Genomic DNA, 18,371 nt, shown 5'->3' on the forward strand with positions numbered 1-18,371 from the left:
CAGAAGGCGAGCGTACACAGACAGCCTAAACCTCCGTTAGTGTAACCACGGTTACGCGTAACCGCGGTTCGCTTGTGTTACACGGTATGCGAAACCGCGGTTATGCCGCTAACCGCGGTTGTACCAAACCGAGCTTGGCGACCTCGGTTTGGCTATGGTGTACTAGAATGGGGTAGTGTGCCGTCTGGCGCCGGAAACGTGGCTCTTTTTGCGATGACAGCCTGCGGTGCCAGAGCACACCGTACTACTGTGTCGCCACCTGACGCCGGCCCCTGAAGTAATTTATGGTAAGCTGATATACAAAGCCTCCGAGATGGGCAGTTGTAGTTGCCGCGCTAGTCGTGCGTGTACGTGGGAAACTTGCTGATTGTTCCCTTCTGTTTCTCATGACACGTTAGCGAGTTTTTTTGTGTGCGTGGCAGACTCAGTGTTTGAGGAAGCCTGATGCATTCAAGCTTTTGAAGACCGATTGGAATTACGGACTTATTCACATAGGATAAATCCAACACCCCGAATACACCGCGGTGGATTTAGCTGCATTCCTGCGTTTTGGCGCCCCTTTGAGGAGTAAAATCTATAAAGAAATGAAGCAGCATTCGTCATTGAGCGTTGTATTTTTTTCTGTCGAAAACCTTGCGACTGCTCTTCTGGCTGATGCAGGTGACGGGTGGTCATGCAACTCACCTGATACTGCTCATGTTAGCCTTCCGGACCTCCTCGTGTGTTTCGACGCATAACTTCAAATTAGTGTGATAGCTAGACAGGCGTATATATGCATGGAATGAACAGCGATGTGCTTTTTTATGCCGTTTGCAATCCAAACAGTAAGCATGCAGATGATCCGGGACGCTGCTAAGCGATAGGAATTGGGCAAGCTCAGACGACCCAGAAGCATCTTTAGTTATTGTAATAATGCTACCAAATGTGTTTAGTGCCTAAATCTTGCAAATATATTTAGTTTCAGTCTTGTTACGTGACCATTTGACTCAAGAACGGCAGAAATTTTCGCAATTTCAAGTTAAATTTCGCGCGCTGGGCACACCGTTCGATCGTGGCGCCCTGCTGGTGGCGTCATCGCAAAAGCGACCACCGTTCACCCATTGGTTTGCTGCGAAGACGGCACACTACCCCATTCTGGTACACCATAGTTTGGCAGTTAACCGAGAAAATGGCGGCCTCCATGGAGGACGTGTGCACGCCGGCGAGCGTTCGTGAAAAACGAATCGGCCTGCACAAACCACGGAAAGCCTGATTATGCTTTGGGAAAGCAATTTGCGTCATCTACGGAGCACCTCAAGTAATGCGAAAGTGGACGCCGCAATAACAGCCGAGTTGAACGCCGGACTGCCGCCAGACGCAGAGCCATTCACGCTGCGCCGTGTAACATCGGCGAACCGTGGTTGGCGCTAACCGTGGTTCAACGCGGCTAACCGCGGTTGGTCGTAACTACGGTCAAGTTGCCTGTGTAACAAGGGTATATCGGCAACACACACACGCTTTGGCAATGCGAATATACCGGGGCCATATGAATGCGTTGTACCAGCGACACACAAAAAAAAATGTAAAAGAACATCTTCTATGAAGACCTTGTTGAAACGTATTGCCATGGCGGAATAAGAGCCTTCTCTAGGACAACTTTTAAAGCCGTCTTGGAGAATTGTACAGAACAGGAGAATTCCAACTATGGAAACATTTAATGCCAAACTCGCGTTTCGGTGGTCGCGCGATGAACCTTTGTAGGGCTGTTCCAAATGTTGAAGAACGCTACAAAAAAGAAGAAAGACGCCGTGCCGATGTCGGCTAAAAACAAAGTTCCAGTGGAGACCACGAGCATGGACTTTCTTACAGTACAGCTCTACACTTCGGGAGGTTTTCTGGCATTTTACGAGCCGGAACCGCGATATGGTTACGAGGTGGGCCGTATTGGGGGACTTTCGATTAAGGCACCATGCATTGGAGTTTCCCACTGTGACCGCAGCGCCAGAACGCACAGCCTAGCGGATAAAAAAAGCAATATTGGGACGGGCCCGGACAAAATGGAACACGCGATGCGAGTGTCTCCCCCCTGCATGAGTGGGCGGACTGGGACCGGGCTAGTGGGGGGGGGGGGGACAAGTGCGCGCGTCTGTTTTCTGCGTGCCCCTAGCGGCCAATGTCAGCTAACATGTGACGGGCCACTGCGAGAAACGCAGCTCCCTATCGTCTGTGGACGGTGCCTCATTACGTGGTGGGCCGTAGTGGAGAACTCCGGATTAATTTTGACCACCTGGAGCCCTTTACCGTGCACCTAAACGTAAGTACACGGGTGTACTGTGCATTTTGGCCCCATCGAAATGCGGCCCCCAGGGCCGGGAATCGAACCCATGACCTCGGGATTAGCAGCGCGAAATCTCGCACAGAGAGAATTTGCATAGGTGCACCATTCACCAAGGAAAGTTTTACATCTTTTTTTATTTATATATGATAAAAATAAACATGGGAAGGTAGGCAACGTTAGAGCCGGCTATTCCATCAACATGACAGTAGTATTGAAGAAACACACAAAAATAAGAAAAACTATAACAAATATAAGAATAAAAGAATAGAAAAATAATCAGAAGCACTATGTACATATACAATAAGTTGTGTATAAAGAATTAGCAGAGTCTAAGGGCAGAGTCCAGTGCATAAAGTGTGGTCACAGCGCGGATAGAGTACGTGCATATAGTTTTATATGTACTTACATATATCGTGACTACGAGATATGTTCATTAATAACTCAATACTATCTGTGCACCATACTTATACGGAAAGGAAGAAAAGAGGACAAGCAAATGAAGGCAGTCTATGTATATGCTTCATCGACATTGGTTTGATATATCACACTATGGCGTTTAGAAAAAAGGGAAATAATTTAATGTAATGTACTCTACTACGGGAGAGCTGTATGAAGCTTTTCCTCCTCAAGAGAATCTGAAGTGGCCACGAGAACACATACCTGCGTTTGTGTTTAAGAAATCTAGGCCAGTTCCACCGCAAGTGGAAGCTGGACAAACGGCCGGTGTTTTGCTTGTGTTTATCTTGTGTTTCTCTGCTCTTTGCCGTCTATTTGTGTTCTTTCTTTGTGGTTATCCGTTCTTTCGTGCTCGTTTCTGTTTTTTTCGTGCGATTATGTGATGTTTTGTATCCTTTTCTGTTCTTTTCTTGTGATTATCTGATTTGTTTTGCTGCTCCGAGCGCGGTGCGTCTGACTCCCGGCGCTGGCGTTTCGCCTCCGCTACTCTCTTCCGAAAGAACTGTGTCTAATTCCCGACGCTGGCTTTCCTTGACGCTTCGCTGGCCGCGACAGACGAATTAGCCCTTCCGCGACGCTGGCGCTCACGGGCAAGCGTGCGCTGGCGTTCCGAGCGGGCAGCCTGCTCGTCTTATGTGTATCAGGCGTGGGACCGGCGTGACGCCAACGCGAGGCATGAGACTGCGTGACAACAACGTGAGACATGAGACAACGCCAGGGAGGACCCTTAAACTGCTCCGCAGTCAATATGAAATACAACGACATGACTATTGCAACGCACTCAACCATGTTTCGAGCGAAGTAACCATGCGTGCCGACCGTGGCGAAAGGAGAGGCCGTGGCTCTATGAATCGGTATCAAAGCACCAGCATTTTTGACGGAGGCGCACGGCAAGGAAGCGCCGTCGTCCCTGGTAAGCGATCGGTTGACGGTTAGCGGATTTGGATTTAGAAAAATGTTCGACAATTTAATGTACCATGTACTGTATGGCAGAGCGCTAAGCTGTCCCTAATGAAGACCAGCTATGTGGAACATAACACTAAGGAAGGAGTCCTTTAGCCAATTTACGAATAACTATTGAGCTCCTTCGAAGGTCAACGCAATGACACACAGTGAAATGGGGTGCGAAGTCGTCCAAACTTTCATGTGATTTTGCTCCATAGACGTGTGCTTGTGTCGCTGGTTATGGGTCGAAAACTTCAACGTTGCAACGAAATTGTTTCAAGATCGTGGCATTGGCACTAAGCCAAAGAAAACATTTTAGATAGAAACGATGAGCTCTTATTTTCCAGTATGGTAGGTACTTGCACTGGCAGAGAAAAAAAACTCTTATGCTTCGAACTGCTCGCATGCTCTGGCAATGTCCTGCGCTACGTGATGCACCGTTCGTCAAAGAAGCGGACTGGCACGAAGCCCTGGCCTCTCTGTCCAAACTACAGGCTGTCCAGAGGGCCTGCGAAAGGGCGGGTTACCATGGTCTTCCTGTCCTTAGTGGGAGAGGCCAGCGAAGCTGTTTAGCAAATCGCTCCTTGACCGACGAACCAAAATTACACCATTTCCCGCTTAAGGGGACCATGAGGCGATGCGAAGCCGGAGCACTTGCACACTCACGTTCCGTTGGCGTTCGTTGGGCATGCTACCGACCTCGCGTCGTGGAACGCGAAGAGGAACGCTACGCTCGTCTTGTCTTCCCTCTAGCCTGGCCGTTAATTCTCACAGGGTGAGCGGGGAACGCACTCGACAAGCGCGCGAGAGGCGGGCAGCGTAGGAGAGGACAGAGAGGGGGAGGGGACGCGCGTGCGCTAGCGCTCATCGTGGCGCTGCGCAGGAGAGAATTTCGGCACGTCTAGCCCGCGTTTCAGAGGAAGAGAGGAGAAAGGGAGGAGAGAGGGGAAAGGGGGAAATGGGAGAGGGGAAGTGGTGAGGGGGAGTAGAGCGGAGGTGTGTGGAGAGGGTATGCGCATGCGCAGTAAGGGTGGTCACGCCGCACACCACCACCACCACCACCGGTTTGAACTCCGCTATAAGATGCTTCGCATCTAAAAAACTGTCGTCACCATAAACGGATGTGTGCCACCGAAATGGGGTAAACGCCACCACTCACTGCTGGTCTACTCAACATGAAGAAGGCAAGAGTTAGCGCAACAACGAATGGCTGCGAAGAGACGGCGGTGAGTCGAATACCCCGAGTACGTACAACGAGAGAATACTTGGTAACGAAAAAGCCAACGGCGGCTGCGAGAAGACCCCGAAGCGATGGAAGGCCTACGCCAACGATGACGTGCCTGCCCGTAGATCTAGGAGAGGTGCGAACCCTTGGTTTCAGCGGCGCGAGTTGCTGTCTCTCGAGTTTCGACATTCGTGTCGTCGTGTGTGCGAAAGTCTGTGGTTTAGCTCGAACCTCTGTGCGCTGAGAATCAACGTAGAAACAAGCTAGTATCGCCTAGCTAAAGCCTAACAACGACCTAGGAGCAACCTAGAAACAAGCTGCATCACCTAGCTAAGGCCTAGAAACAACCTAGAAGCAACCAGATTAGCATTCAGAATTGTTCGGATTCGCTGTTTCAAGCCTCGCACGGCTTAGTGCAAGCTTCGACAATTTGTTTTTATTTAAGGCGCATATCATGAAGAAAGTGAGTCTCCATGTCGCAGGACGTGCGTGGTTCAGCGATGCCGTGAAAATATGTGTGGCGGTTTTTTTTTTTCTCTAAAGAGCCAAATGCACTTTAACTGAAACTGAGGAAAACGCACTTTTTTGCTACTGCAAATATGGTCGGGCCTGCTCCAACAGTTTTTTGCCAGTGTGTTCCAGTCCCCTAAATAAGTCGAATCTATATTGTGGCTAAAATCTATACATCCCACTATCGTCGGTATTCAGGAGTAAACTTTGTATTTGGCTCTTATAGACTGGAACATTTCCTTTGTGCTTGAATTAACTCGTAAAAGAAGTCTAAAAAGATTCGAATGTATGATATAACAATATTTTGCGCTATAATTAGCATCCTGCTTGTGCTTCCGTCGGTGCCGTCCTTCGTCGCATGCGCGTAATGGCGGTGACTAGACTTGAAGAGCGAGTCGTGCTTTGTGGCAAAAGGCGCCCTATTTTAGACTGGCGGCATCGTTTTCTTGTTCTTGGCATCTATTTAAGGCCTCGAAAACTGCTCCAGCTCTTCTCCTAAGCTCGTTTTATGCCGTGCCGTTTCGGATCACTTCTTCTTCTTCAAGGAATAGATTGGTGCTCAATATCTTCATTTCATATATCTTTTATTTCAAATATACCGTCTTGAAGCGCGAGAACGACATCATACCGTAGCGCTAAACTTGAAAAGAAATATTAAGAGGCGAAAAGAAGCGGTAAATTCGGCCTTTTACTCTTCATATTCGAGTCTAGCATCATGTCCTTCAGTAAGTACCAACTCGCTTTAATATCTTTGGTTTAACGTCCCAAAACCACGATATGATTATGAGAGACGCCGTAGTGGAGGGCTCCGGAAATTTTTGACCACCTGGGGTTCTTTAACGTGCACCTAAATCTAAGTACACGGGCCTCAAACATTTTCGCCTCCATCGAAAATGCAGCCGCCGCGGCCGGGATTCGATCCCGCGACCTTCGGGTCAGCAGTCGAGTGCCATAACCACTAGACCACCGTGGCGGGGCTGCCAACTCGCTTTAAAATATACTAATCGTGGAACGTAAACACGGTAGCAAACCAACGAGGACACAAATGGAACAGATTAGATGACACCATGTTGGTTGTTTTGGTCACGATTTTTGACGCAGCGCTGGTTTAATGCATGTGGCTCAGTTTGCTTGAAACAGATGCAGCATTTGGCTCATTTTTTATTAGAAACTGTCTTTTTGAGTTTACGTTGCAATCAGGAATTGCCCCATTTTAATCCCACCTGTTCTAGAAGTTAAAGATACTTAGGCGCGCTTTACGCTCCCGCGAAATTTAGCACAGTTTCGGTTTCTGCATTTGGCTCTTTTTGAAAAAGAAACACCACATGTAATCCATGTTAAGCGTGACGTAACCTGCAATCCCGATTTCCGCTTACGTTGCTAAGAGGCATAGAAACATTGTTAATTAAAAACACAAGCACCAAGTTACACTCTTGTTCCTCTTCTAAGTACTTCCGGTCCAGCACTTACTTCCGGTTTTCCGAATATTCAGAAAAGGTCTCGTAAAAAATAAAAGTGGTACGAAACTAATGGTTCTAGTCCAAGTTAAGGGTTAAATTAATGCATATGCTGCTGGAGCGTAAGTTTTATAAGATAAGGGTCAAATAACTGTGTGGATAGCAGGGGCGTAGCCAGAAATTTTTTTCGGGGGTGGTTCAGCCATATTTTATTTATGTTCGTGCGTGCGTTTGTATGTATGCGTCTATGTATACGCAAGCAAAACTAAAAAATTTCGGGGGGGGGGGGGTTGAAACCCCCAACCCCCCCTTTGGCTACGCCCCTGGTGGATAGTTAATGAAAATTAATTGAACGAGTTCACTGAAACAGCAGATGGTTTTCATTGGAAAGCCGCCACGGTGGTCTAGTGGTTACGCTGCTCTACTGCTGACACGAAGGTCGCGGGATCGAATCCCGGCCGCGGCGGCCGCATTTCGACGGAGGCGACATGTTTGAGGCCCGTGTGCTTAGATTTAGATGCAACGTTAAAGAACTGCAGCTGGTGGAAATTTCCGGAGCACTCGACTACGGCGTTGATCATAATCCTGGTTTTGGGACGTAAAACCCCTACTATTGATTTATTTATTTATTTATTTATTTTCTTTGGAGCAGCTAGGGTCGTTGCGGCAACTGGCGGAGCAGATTTCAACCGCGTGCTCCTTTCTACGTAGCCTCCGAGATCCATTTCGGCTGCGCAACGAAACACATTGTTAACCTAAGGAATACATCGGGGCACGGGAACGCCGACGTGCGAGACCCACTAACAAACAACTAAGTCAAGAATTAGGCTAGCCTCCAATATTCGTGTATGTCTGGTCTCAATCGACTAAATCGTAATTACAATAAGATGCCATCAATTAGCACGGCGTATTTGTGGGGAACCGAAGGCGTACATGTCATCTGTGCTGATGACGACTTCTGGTTATGCTCAGCAAACGCGAGGGCAATATGTCAAGCTTAAAAACAATAGATGGTACCGCGCTCTCTTCAGGGACCATTATTCAACCTTGACCTTCTCCACACATGACTTTTTCCCTCTCTCTTTCATGCAACCGCGCTTCGATGAAGTGGTCGTGTAAGTACGTTTGAACTTTACCGTTTATTATTATGTCGTCTTGGACAAGGTGTGCAAGCGTCAGAGCTCTGCTTTGGCTACTTTCCCAAAGTCGGGTAGTAGTAGTAAAAACATTTATTGCCTATATAACGTTTCTGGGCAAGTGGGTGGGGTCCTCAGTCCAGGGCTCCACTGGCCTTTGCGGCTCGCTGGGCTTGGTCGAGCAGAGCCAGCTGGCTCTCCCGATCCTTCCTAGCAAGCCAGCTCTCCCACTGCCTTGATCGAGAATGTGTCCCCAAAAGGGGAGAATTGACGTTTAAATCGTTCTGGTTTACAACAGAGCTGTTACGCTCGAGGTTGGCCGTGTGTCGCAGATAGAAAATTATCATCATCATGAACTGGCGCACGCTCGCTTCTTCACTGTCATCTCCTTAGCATAGTATAGTATAGTATAGTATAGTATAGTATAGTATAGTATAGTATAGTATAGTATAGTATAGTATAGTATAGCAAGGATTGCGAAAGAGACAGGTGAGAGGGTAAAAGCCTAGCCAAGCCAAGACCGGCTAGGTGCCCACCAGCACTGCCGTGACACAGCCTCGAGCGGCTTAGTGCAAGCGGCGCTAATTTGTTTTGTTTCGGTTTTGAAGTTAATCAGCCTTTCTTACACTTCTCGTCGCTCAAATCGCCTTAGCTTATACAATAGAGAAATATAGTAGCGTGATCACAACTTCTCCAGTGCTTTTTATTGTTATTTATTTATTTATTTATTTATTTATTTATTTATTTATTTATTTATTTATTTATTTATTTATTTATTTATTTATTTATTCATTCATTCATTGCCTAGGAGCTTTTTGTCTCATCCTTTCCGTCATCCTGAAAACTGAAGTACTTGTATGACTTCATTAGTCATAAAAGCTGCTTATGACCTCTTTAGTCATGGTGTCTTTAGAACGTGTTGCGTGTGCGACGCCGCGTGGGCAGATATTACCAGGTGTGCACGGGTACCTCACACCGCGTCTGTACGGCTTTCTCCTCATCATCCTCTCTTTATCAAATTCTTTCCTTCTGTAAACAAACATCCATAAACTCAATCAGTCAATCAATCCCCCCAGGTAAATTGACTTGACGATTTCTCCATTTATATAGTGATAACGTCTCGCAGAACCAGCCCTGTATTCTAATTTAATGCACGTATTAGTACTTTGTTGTGGCAAATGTCTCGTCAAGAAAAAGTTGGATTTACAGAAGAAGGCTTCTCCTTGCAACAAATCTTATCCAGGAGAAGATAGCTTTCAGTAACCTGTCTTTTTCTTTCATTCTTTTGTCCTTTTTTTTTTTTTTGGAGGAGCTTTGCATGCGCAGGCATCTTTATAGCCACTTATGTTCGTATGTACACACTGCTCGGTGCGCTACGCACTGCTGTAAGTTTTCGGCGCACTATTATTCTCTTACACAGTTACCCCTTGTTCGTGCTAACGTAGAATTCTACAGCGACGTCTGTTAATGTGCATCTGTATCTTCTTAAGCAACTTTTTTTTTTATATATCTGGCTTCACCGCAATACGTTGTGACAGTCGAAGAAGCCAGCTTTCCGGGAAAAAGTCGGAACAGTGTTCGAGGAAAGGTTAGCACTTATAGCTGAGAAAGGGCGAGATTATTGAAGAAACACTCGCCTACCTCAACACGGATGGATGGATGGATGGAAAAACGTTATTATGGTTCCTCAGAACGCGCTCTAGCATAGAGTTACGAGTAAATTATTTTAACTGTGCTTATTATTATAAGAAACTACTGCGCAATACCTAAATGGTATGCAAGTGAATTAATCACCCAAGACGGTATTGTATCTTTCTTTCTTATGAAGTATGTAGTTCTGAAGTATGTTCTGAAAGAAACCAGCGCAACGGAGGGCTATGGATCATCTTGACCGCTCGGTATTAAAGGGAGCGACAGTTGACCAGAACGTGTGATAAGGTCCTGGTAGAAATGGAAAGACCGTGAAATATGGTGACAGATTCCAGCATCCTTTTCGCGTTGTGAGTAGGTTTTATATGTTTAATTCGTGTTTAAAAGTAGCAGTAAACTTGCATGTCGAGCAGCCTAGCAGAAAAGCCTTGAAGCTGAATTATGGAGTCGATCACTTTGCTGCACGTAGTGACGTAGTCTGATGCTGTCATGCGCGCCCGTAATTAGTCCTCAAAATTAGAGTATGTATATTATTACCCATCCCCGTTCTATTCTGGGCTGGTTACAAGGTAGAAGGAGTTGCACGGTGAAAAGCGGCGCTGCCTTCGCGGCAGCCAGTGGAACATGTCGAGCCGCGGCGCATGCGCGCGGTGTGCACGCATGCGCAGTAAGCCGCCGCGCTCGAACACGAAGCGTTCTCGCTCTCACTGTTTGCAGCATGTATTTTCACGTGTGTATACGATTCATATTCGCCGCAGATAGAACATTTCTGATTACAAAGGTTTCACGGCGTTTTCGACGTTACCATTCCGTGAATAGACACTCTAACCAGTAAGCTTTCCGTTGCGCTAAAGAAAATAGGTACCATAAAAATTAGTTGTTGATCCCTTTAACACAAGTGGTTTCGCTTTCCCCATTAACCAAGAATCGAACCCTCATCCCCTTGCACAGCAGCGTAACGACACAGCCACATTGCAAAGTCGGAGGTTCATGCGTTCAATGCTGCGGTAATATTTACTCACGAACACCAACAGTCCCCGCACTCATAATTGCGACGTACTATGTGTGCACCTACCGTACCTCCAAGATATGGCGGGCACATATTCTGCCTCACACAGTGTTCCCGAGTTTAACATTTATCGAGTTTCACGTCGACACCACCATGGGCGCATGGCTTCCCTAGCAGTACCTTCAACCGTCACGTTGGTCTGGTGGTTGTGATGCTCGACTGCTGATCCGAAGGTCGCGGGATCGAATCCCAGCAGCGGCGGCGGCAGCATTTTCGAGGGAGGCGAAAATGCTTGAGGCCCGTGTACTTAGATTTAGGCGCATGTTAAGGAAGACCACGTTGTCGGAACTTCCGGAGCCCTCCAGTACGGCGTCCCTCATAATGATATCGTGGTTTTGAGATGTTAAACCCCAACAATTATTATGTATTATTCCAGGATCTTCGGTGCGAAGAGCCTCAGCCGAAGTCGTAGGCAACGCCACTGCTCCCCGTCAGGCCTGTGACGTCACGCATGACCAGAGGTGTCAGTTAGGGGTCGGCAAGGGTGCGCAGGTTCGCCAAGCTGCACGCATGTTGTTTTCACCTGCAGTCCTTTCATCACAATTTCAAGTACAGACGATTTTACGTAGGACACATGGGCGCCGCCACCTTGGGCTGTTAAACAAATGTTTTCTTACTTTTGTATATCGCGACGTCACTTGATAAGGTCATGCACCGTCGAATGCACCAACCCAGCCGTTTTCGTGTGTGTATACGTCCACCGTAGCACTGATCGTTTAGTTGTTAAAGGAGTACTGACACGATTTTGAAGCACCACAAAAAGGACATTTTTAGTTTCCTTATGGTGCGCACTATCAAGACTCTCCACACACAGGAGCCAAACAACACGTATAAAATATGTTACTTTGATTTTAAAGTTTTCGTGGCCCAGCATCTGCAAGCCAGCCCCCCCCCCCTCCTTCTATGCACATTATCACGACGAGTCAAACAGACCACTGGGTTTGCGAAATCGGCGTCCTGCATGCAGCCTAAATCGCTGTCAGTCTCTGGACGGCACTTCACTCGTCGTTGTTTGCGTGAAACGTGTGCGACTGACAGCAAGTTGAGAGCTGTTGCTAGTACGTCTCGAGTTGCAGTCTTCCCGTCACGTCAGACTTGTGCAGACACGTCACTGCGAAGCCGCCCCCCCCCCCCCTCGATACCGAAACTGTTGTTTTAAAATAGCCGTATTAAAAATATACTCGATGCATTTCCAGGCGCCACGACACTCTTTCTAGGGTTCTCGACACCCGTGTTTTATACAGAGCAACAACCCGAAGATGTTTAAAATTCGTGTCAGTACTTCTTTAAGGTGGGATGAGACAATAAATGCCTCAATGCATGCCGTCTTCTCTGTCATCTTCACCTTGTCTAAAGTGCAGTTCGATTCTGTTCAAAAGTTTATTGGAAGTCTACTGAATGGCGTCCGCCGAGTTGGTCCAGGGGTTACAATGCTCGGCTGCTGATAAGAATGTCGCAGGTTCGATACCGGCCGCGGCAGTCGCATTTCGATGGAGGCGGAATGCTAGCGGCCCTTGTACTGCGCGATTTCAGTGCACGTTAAAGAGCACCCGACGGTCTGAATGTCCGGTGCCCTTCACCACGGCGTTCCTCATAGTCATATCGTGGTTTTGTCGCATCAAACTCCATATATTATTATTAATTCTTTGAGAGATAACTTCATAGCAATGATAAGGCGTTGAAAACAGTAAGAGGCAAAAAAAAGAAGAAAGAAGCAAACGCAAGGCACTGTACTCGCGAGAATGCACACCAGTGAACGGCTGGTGCAAGCGCGTATTCGATCTCGTTCAGCAGCATTAGCGTTGCTCGTTGAACTCTCATTTGGCGTGTAGATCCAACTATGCAGTCGGCAACGGCATTCACAAAGTTTCGAATACGGCGATACATCGATAACAACGATAATTTGGCGAAATAAGGCAGCGGCAATTAATTAAAGCAACGCCAATACGTGTGCAGATATGTTAGAGAGAGAACACGAGGCAACACCTTATCTCACTGGCCTCTCGCTACAGCTGTCTTTGCTTGCATATTGTCGCACTCGAAGGGAAAGTGTCGTATAGGAAGAGATAAACCTGATACATTTAAGAGCTTCCATCGATATCTTTAGGCCATTCCGCAGCGTTATCGCTTTTTTCTTTTCGTCTCTCTGACACTGGGTTGGAAGGCTTATTAAATGAAGCCGACACGGCTTTTTAAGCCGAAAGGCAAACGTATTTCTTCGTTCGGTGCCAACGTCCATTGCTGACTTTCCATCAACTTTTTTTTTTCACTGAAGAAGATTACGACGATTATAATTTTATTAGAAGTTTATTTTATTAGAAACAAGGAATTAAGCGGCGGATAGCACGTGTTCAACCTTGATGTCAAAAAATGTATCTCCACTCCTTCTGTTTCTCTCAAATTTTCAGATGACTCTCCCAAAGGCTCGCATGGGCCGGCTGTCTCTCAACGGTGAGCGGAACGTCAGTCCCCGACAGAACACAAACAGAAAGCAAAATCGAGCGGACAGTGACGAACAAAAAGAAAAAAAAGCAAAAGAAATGAGAAGAACGCATTCTATTTACCCTACTGAAGACGAAGTAGGGGACGAAAAAAAAAGCAAAACGAAAGAGAAAGAAAGCAAACGAAGAGCTCTGCGCACGGCACCAAACAAACAGCGTAACCCACGGGAGACACGTCGAAGTTGAAGAGACTGGCGGCTGCCGTGCGTGTAAAGGTAGAAAGTAGTTAGCAGTAGAAGTAGTAGTTGTAGCGCTAGCGGCGATGCGGTGCCTAAATATAAGGTACACCGTAAAGGTTAACTCGAGATGGGGGAAGGAGGAGGGTTGTGCCGATGCAACGTGGACACCAGGCAAACCTCCTTTCCCAACCATCTTCACCTCAGTACACACACACACGTACACACACAAGCACTCGGAGAGAAGGGGAGATGCCGCTCAGTCCCGCGGCAGTTTCGTTTGTCCCTTCTCGCAAAGCAACCCCCGGTCCGAAACGTTTTCCTCCTCTCCACACGTAGGTAGGGGGGGGGTGCAGAAGAGAAATACCAATACGAAAAGGAAAAGCAATGAAAGACAAGAACACGCGAGGGCGAGGAGGTGGGCGGGTGGATTCCCTCCTCGCCCTCTACAAGAGACGCGGGCGCGCGCGCGCTCCGGGGCGCTCAACGCGACGAGAAGACTCCTCCTCTCCCGCGCCGATGCCGCGCTGACCGAGCGTGCGGCGCAGACGAGCCACAGCCGGGCACATGGCTACGTCGCCGGCTTTGGTGGGCGCGCGGCAGCGATGATCCCTGGCGCGCCCGGCGCAGCTCCGGATACCACCAGCGCTACGAGTCGTCGTCGACGCCTTCTTCTTCTCCTCCTCGCCGCCAGTTGGCGGCGCCGCCGCTACGACTACGACCGCTGCTTCGGCCCCACGACGACGTCGCGCCCCCAGTTCCCGGACCGTTATCCGCGTGCGTCGACTAAGTGGCCCTCCGCAGGCGGGCTTGGAGACGTCACCGACGACACGCCTGAGACGATATAGAGGAACGCCGTTCGGCTCCTACTCCTTCTAAACTTTTTTTTTTTTTTTGCTGCTTCTTCCCTTCCTCCCCGGTGTGTCGTTTCCTCGTCCCTGCGTGAGGCAATTAGTAGTTCCCTGCCCTCCCGCCTTCCTCGGGCTGCTGTCCCAAACGGGAAACAAGAACACCCTTGGGCATCCAGCCAATCAGGTGTCCCTCCTTTCCGGAAGAAGCCTGCACACCTAACCACTTCGTTACCTACCGCATCACCTGCTACCCTGCTGCATACGCCGTACTTCCTAACGCGCCAACCCTGAAGTGTGTGCTGAGAAGTCAAGGCTTAGTGAGCGATCTTACACCTCCTGTCCCAACGGCACCAAACCAGTGATCGGGTGACGCGTCTTGATTTCTCTCTACTAGCTTCGGCAAATTTTAGACCCTTCTTTTTGTTCCCTCGCGCAGTTTTACTTCGTTTCTGTGTGTGTGTGTGTGTGTGTGTTTCGTTGCAACAGCCGTGACCCTATCCTGTGTGTTTTTTGTCTTTTGACTGTTTTATACACACTTCGTGGCAAAACCGCTCTTCGTTACCACCTCTTCGTTAGACCCAGAGACGACCACCTTGTGTGCTACCCCTCTTCGAAGTTCCCGCCCGTGTGCTTTGTTTGTTGTGTTTTGTTTGCCGCCGTTCCAAAAAGACAAACCCTACCCCGGATATTTCCTTTCGTGACCCGGTGCCGTCCCAGAGGATTTTCGAATTAGTCCCGCTGCAATAACGAATCGTAAAGAGCCGCTAGATTAACCTTGTTCCAAGATTCGCGTGCCATAACCCGACCATCGCACGCACTTTTCTTGTGTTTCTTCCGCTGTATTCGTGTTCGTGACTCAGCAAAAGTTACACGTTCAAAGTTTATGTGGAAGTCTGCCATTAGTGTCTGGCCACGCGTTTCGTACTCCAGTGCGCAAATTTCTGCTTATTAAATACGGGCGTTCAAAAACACGACACGATTGCCGAAACAACTTCCCCGAGATAACGACAGTTTGGTTTCAAAGTGCTCTGTTTTGTTAGTTCCTCGCAAAAAAAAAGGGGGGTTACTTCTTGCTCGTTGCACCCACAGAATCTAACGGCGTAACCGTACTACAAAAGTGATCTACGTGAAACTGCGGCTTCTTCTCAGAGGAAAAGAAACTACTCGACGACGCCCAACGTGCTACCGCGTGTTCGAAACTGTGCTACATCTGTGACGTCGTGATACCGAGGGGTGGCACCGATGAAGAGGAAGAAAGCTCGTTAGAGGATTCACGACGACGTTCGAGAGAGGGGTTCAGACTTGAGGAACGAGAGTGCTGCGGTTTTGGTTGACGCGAAGCCACCCCGGTCATCTCTGACAGGACAGAACGTCGAGGACGACAAGTGCATCTTCGCATCGGTGACCAATTCACCTCAGTATCCGCTGCTCGGCCATCAACCCAGCCACGACGCGCAAGGATGCAGTGAGGCGGTGAGTCTCGACCCTCTCCTGACATAGTGATCGCCTAGATGATAATTGCTGGAGTTTTGTGTGCAAAACCATGATATGATTATGAGGTACGCCGAACTGGAGGGCTCCGGAAATTTCGACCGTCTGGTGTTCTTTAACGTGCACTGACATCGCACAGTACTCGGGCATCTAGAATTTCGCCTCCATCGAAGTGCGACCACTGAGGTCGGGATCGAACCCGCGACCCTCGGGTCAGCAGCCGAGCACCGTAACCACTGCACCACCGCGGCGGACAGTGATCGCCTAGACAAACGAGCCGCACATATGATAAAAGGCGGTAGGCGTGGAAACACGGACACAGAAGAATGTTGTCAGTCGGCAATGCATTTAGCCGGGGCTAGTTGGTAATGACTGTATGCTTCCATAATAGTAGCGATCACGCACACAGACTACACAGAAAGGTGCGAGACAACCGCTAGCTGCTGTCCTGTGTCTTTCTGTGTAGTTGAGGCAAAAACCATTCGAGAAGACGCCGGACAAGGGATAGAATTGACACACACAACGACTGGTCGACTGATACCAGTCGTTGTGTGTGTCACTTCTATCCCTTGTCCGGCGTCTTCTTGACTGGTTTTTGCCTCAGCGTCATGTACCAAATGACCCAGACTTCGACCTTATTTCCGTGTAGTCTTCGTGCGTGTTTGCTACTGTTATCGAAGCATTGTTAGTCGGCGTATGTGTTGTCCTGACTTCTCTCATATGTGCGTGTTTTGCAAGCCTACCGTGTTTTACCATGAATACCTGCCAACTAGCTCAGATTTCTGTCATTCTAGCACATATGGTCACAGATAAACAGACGCCGCGGTGGCTCAGTGGTTGTGGTGCTCGGCTGCTGACCCGAAAGTGGCGGGTTCGATCCCGGCCGCGGCGGTTGATGTCGACGAAATTCTAGAGGCCCGTGTACCGTTCAATGCCAGTGCAAGTTAAAGAACAGCAGATGGTCGAAATTTTCGGAGCCCTCCAGTACGGCGTGCCACATAATCATATCTAGGTTTTGTCACGTAAAACCCCAGATATTATGTTATCGTTAGCTTGTAGGGATTCGTTATGAAAGGAAGTGGGACGCGCAGATACGTAGACATGGTGTATGTGTTGTCGAGTTCTCTTCTGTCCGCGTCTACAAGCCTTACCTTATTTCATGATAGCACATATAGCCACACACGCACACCTGGTCTAGTAAGCCAGACTATCAACCAGCGTACCTTAAAAACTTGCATCCCTATATTCCGCCCTGGTACATACGGTCACGTTATGACGTAAGATCTGATGCTGATAGCTCTGCGAGTTTGCAGGAAATCAGAAGTGCGGTGATTACGGGGAGGACGATGGTAGCAAGATCCATTCTTCCAGTTAATTATTGTTGAGGTTTTACGTCCCAAAACAACGACGTGATTATGAGGGACGCCGTACTGGAGGGCTCCGGGAAGTTTGAGCAGCTGGTGTTCTTTAATGTGCACCTATAAGTATAAGTACGCCGGGCTCTGGCATTTCGCCTCTTGGAGTTGGTGAAAGATTCTGAAGCTGGATCGCGAGTTGGGCTAGTTGGTGGACGTTAGATCGATGGTGGGCAAAAGAACGATAACAAAAAAGGAAGGAAAATGGACACGGCGCCTCTTTTGATACCGTTCTTTTGCGCACCGCCGATCTAAGATGAGTCACCAACTCGCCCAGCAGGCCGTCCTTGGTGGATGTCCACCGTATAACAACTTGCAGCGCAACACGTGTAGAAAACGAACACTTCAAGGTAAACTTACTTGCGAGTCCAGCGCTAGTGTCCTGCTCTTCTGTCCCTTTTCTAACTGTGCGGCGCTCCAGGCTATTCCACGATGTCAAAAGATCGGCGAATGGCCGAGTGCAGTCAGATGAACACGTGCGAGCGAGAAGCGATACCATTCTGGAACCAGCGTTGAATAAACTCATCCGAAGTAGCGTTTATTGTCTGGAGAACGCGCATCTCAAGGATTCGTGATAATAATGATTGCTGGGGTTTTACGTGCCAAAGCCGCGATATAATTATGAGGCACGTCGTAGTGAACGGCGCCGGAAATTTCGATCACCTGATGTTTTTTAACGTGCATTCAAATCGAAGAGTAAATTTACTGATGCAGCAGCAGCGGTCTCTTGCAAAGTCCGTGCTTATGAGTCCGTATTTATTCATTCATAATAAGAAAGTTCCGTGTTTTGGTGGATGAGGACTTCTTTAGTACGCTATAAAAATTGAGGGACGTTGGATGGACATTGAGTTGAAACGGTAAAACACCGGTCGCCACCACTAAGTGCGGCGCTAATTATCGTCAGTGTCGAGATTGCGAAATGCTGGTTAGCCTGGCTCATTTCTGCGATTATTCGGCATGACGAATGCTCGCATATTCGGGATAATGACTGGCGGGTAGTGGGTTACGCTGCTTTTATTTGGCAAGCGTTACGGATCCAATCCATGCTCTGCAGTCATTAGCGCTCGCGTCGTAGTTTGTCATTTGAATTAGGCCAGCACCGCATAGTTACGCGTAATATCGTCCGCCACAGTGGTATAGTGTTCACAGTGCTCGGCTGCTGACCCGAAGGT

At 48.3% G+C, this 18,371-nt stretch overlaps 1 protein-coding gene and 1 long non-coding RNA gene across 2 annotated transcripts in view; one reads left to right on the forward strand and one right to left on the reverse strand.

The window, feature by feature from the left end:
* Window positions 1-6,195: 6,195 nt before the first annotated feature.
* LOC125760008 (uncharacterized) overlaps window positions 6,196-18,371 on the reverse strand; it is a 230,353-nt gene continuing 218,177 nt past the window's right edge. The window contains exon 2 of the long non-coding RNA XR_007417670.1: window positions 6,196-6,279. This is a non-coding gene — a long non-coding RNA (uncharacterized LOC125760008). The remainder of the gene's footprint in view (window positions 6,280-18,371) is intronic.
* The window catches only part of LOC119371838 (forkhead box protein P2), a 476,643-nt gene continuing 473,015 nt past the window's right edge, over window positions 14,744-18,371 (forward strand). The window contains exon 1 of the mRNA XM_037642296.2: window positions 14,744-15,766. The gene's annotated coding sequence lies outside the window, so the exon portion shown is untranslated. The remainder of the gene's footprint in view (window positions 15,767-18,371) is intronic.

This window comes from Rhipicephalus sanguineus, chromosome 10 (genome assembly GCF_013339695.2).
Source record: "Rhipicephalus sanguineus isolate Rsan-2018 chromosome 10, BIME_Rsan_1.4, whole genome shotgun sequence".
Lineage (NCBI taxonomy): Eukaryota > Metazoa > Arthropoda > Arachnida > Ixodida > Ixodidae > Rhipicephalus > Rhipicephalus sanguineus.